At 36.1% G+C, this 3,085-nt stretch overlaps 1 pseudogene; it reads left to right on the top strand.

The window, feature by feature from the left end:
* Positions 1 to 1,985: 1,985 nt before the first annotated feature.
* On the top strand, positions 1,986 to 2,875 carry LOC129740935 (probable serine hydrolase; annotated as a pseudogene).
* Positions 2,876 to 3,085: the final 210 nt, after the last annotated feature.

The following is a 3,085-nucleotide window of genomic DNA, read 5'->3' as shown; positions in this document are numbered from 1 at the left end:
AACTATATGAAACCCTCTTCTTTTCAATCTTTCCACTGGAAGAAAGGAGGGATCTCAAATAATCATTGAAACGTTATCCTCACATACCAAATCTGGTTCCATTTGCTTGACTGATTCGCGAGTTATGTTGAAAATTGTTAGAGAGCTCCACTCCCACCTTCCTATTTCCGCTCAATAAAAAGGACGGGTACCAAACATTCATCGAAATATTTCTCGCAGCCGAATCCCTTCCCATGTCGAATTTGGTACCATTTGCTTAAATGGTTCTCAAGCTATGCAAACATTTTTTTTTGCTTTGGAGAACCCCTCCCCCCTTCCAGTAAGAGGGATGGTTCTCTTACTGTTATGAGAACCTTCCCCGGTTTCAAAAGCATTCACCTGTAAAGATAAAAGAAAATCGGTTCAGCAGTTCCTGAGTCTATAGGGAACAGCCCGAAAGACAGACAGAAACAAATATATATACATAGATGGGAAAATTGAATATTTCGTTCTGAAAAATCAATATTTTTTTGTTTCTCTGTGGAAACGAGCCTGATTATGGGTTTTGTGTAAAATTATAATTTCTTTAAAGGAAATTTTCCGCTTATCTGGATGAATATAACATCGTATTCGAACTGACATTTTTATCTGATTTCGGTTAAAGTAGGCTTGCCAGATACTTTCAGAAAAAAGCGGGACATTTCTCGAAAAAAAGCGGGACACAGCCGAAAAAAGCGGGACATTTGAGAAAATTGTTTATTGTTAATTGTTAGTTGTACAGATAAACTTATACGTTTACCATCAGCCATAGAAAGTACACTAGGTTTTGTTTTTAACGCTGACTGATTTCGCTCAGTTTTTCTTACATGACTTCTATTTACACAGGTCTTTTGCAATATGCCCCGCTATTTTCCATTGTTTTCGCGAATTACTAAGTTTGGGAGAAAATATTTCAAGTCGTACATGCAAACGATGGATTTGATACCGCGTAAAAAATCTTTGTGTAATTTGTATAAAAATTTGTTTGTTTGGCAATTTGTTTGAAAAATTGAAAACTCAAGTAAACTTTCGTTTAACTAAGATTCCGGCGGAAAAATTAATCTCTAAATTTCTATAATTTATAATTGTTGGAAGCAACTTAACCAATTTTTCTTCATAAATTGGTTGAACGTGCTCCGAGAATGCTTCACTAAATCATAATCTTACTGTAATGTTAAGAACTTTAGAGTTATTCAGTATTGTATTATATAAACTATAAAAAATCCTGCTAATTTTGAGAAAAAGACGTATTTGAAAGATTTTCTGTTCATCACCGAATTCAAATTGAGACTAAAGTTTGATTTTTCCCAATGTTAGACAGTCAACTTTGTAAAAGTTTTCCAAGAAAAAAAAGCGGGACATTTTGAGGAAAAAGCGGGACAGCGGGACATTCAACAAAAAAGCGGGACATGTCCCGCTTTTGCGGGACGGATGGCAACCCTAGGTTAAAGTATTATCTAAATGAATACCGAATTGTGATTATATTCTTTTCTGTTCTTTTTTTAAATTTTTGTTTTTTTCAAAATATAATTTCTAATCTGGTTAGTGAAACTCAATTTTTTTTATTCTGAATCTGATTTCAAATTTATATTAAACCTTTTCATAAATCTTTTAAAAAACGAATATGTAATACTTAACTCTAACAACTAATTTATGAAATGTATTAAAATTATGAGCTTTGACTTTTACCACTTTCAAATTTGTACATTAAAATATACATAATTTTAGTCTATTTGGAGACGTTGTTTTGAGTCTTATAGAGAATTCGTTTTCGTGTGGTGGTGCACCGGGGCACTACCGGTAGTGCACTTTTTGCTGTTTTCATGCTCGTTTTCAGGATGAGTAGTCCACTGGTAGTGCACCATAAAGTGGACGGTGGAACACTCTGAAAATATTCGGTGTTGCTTACGCTCTCACCAATACTATCATGAATTTTGACAGCACGTGCTTCCCGATGTAAACAAATATCAGATGGTTGGTTTATTTCTATACCGCGAAAATTGCGTTCGAGCTGTTTTTTTCTCTTTATTATCCCGAAGAACGGAAACTTGTTCCGGATTCAATACCAGTGCCGTTTCCGCCTCTGTTGCACATAATGAACGAATATCGGTGGGATAAGATGGCAATGATGGGGCATTCTATGGGAGCAATCATAGCTTTCATGTTCACGTCAATGTTTCCAGATAAGGTGGAGTTTCTGATTGGAATTGATGCCCTTAAACCGCAGTCATATTACCCGAAAAGATTTATTTCTTGGGCTACTGTGATGGCCAATAAGTTGCTTGAAGCCGATAAAAGGAATCGCGAAAGATCGGAACCACCAGCCTACACGTATGAGGACATGCTGGATCGTTTGTTTGAAGGAACCATGGAATCTGTCTGTAACGAGAGAAACTGGTCCATATTTACTGCAAAGAAACATCAAACCGTCCAAGAAATTTCCCGGCAAATATTATTTTGATCGTGATAACCGAATAAAGTACAACAACATTTCCGGATGGTCGGATAAAGTGAACTACGCTCTGACAAAGCAAATCAAGGTGCCACAGCTGGTGATCAAGGCCATCGATTCACCCTATCCTGGTTCCAAAGAAGGCTTCGATGAAATGGTCGCCATACTTAAGAAGCGAAATTCCATGTTCCGCGTGAAGTATCTGAAAGGTTCCCATCACATTCATTTGACCGATCCGGAATTGGTGGCACCCGTTGTGACAGATTTTCTACGGAAACATTGGGTCAGACAGGTCGATGAGGTTGTTAGCAAATTGTGATTTATCAGAGTATAAGGAATGCATGTTGTAAATTATTATATTTCTAAATTGGATTAGGTGTACTTTGGATTAAATTATAAAAATATACCAAATGACGAAACTTTTATTCAATATTTTTTCCTGTACTCTTGTTCTATATGCTTTTTTGAGACATTTATTATTAATGTTTATTATAATTTTTTGTTTTTAAAAAATTTCACCTGGATGGCACGTTCCAAAGCAAACAACGCTCCCAAGAAGAAATGTGCCTAGAAGGTTTGCTGCAATCGGTTCCAGGCGATGCCGAAAAAGAGCAG

The sequence above is a fragment of the Uranotaenia lowii genome, chromosome 2 (assembly GCF_029784155.1).
Source record: "Uranotaenia lowii strain MFRU-FL chromosome 2, ASM2978415v1, whole genome shotgun sequence".
In the NCBI taxonomy this organism is placed as follows: domain Eukaryota; kingdom Metazoa; phylum Arthropoda; class Insecta; order Diptera; family Culicidae; genus Uranotaenia; species Uranotaenia lowii.
This window is presented reverse-complemented; position numbering and strand designations above follow the sequence as displayed.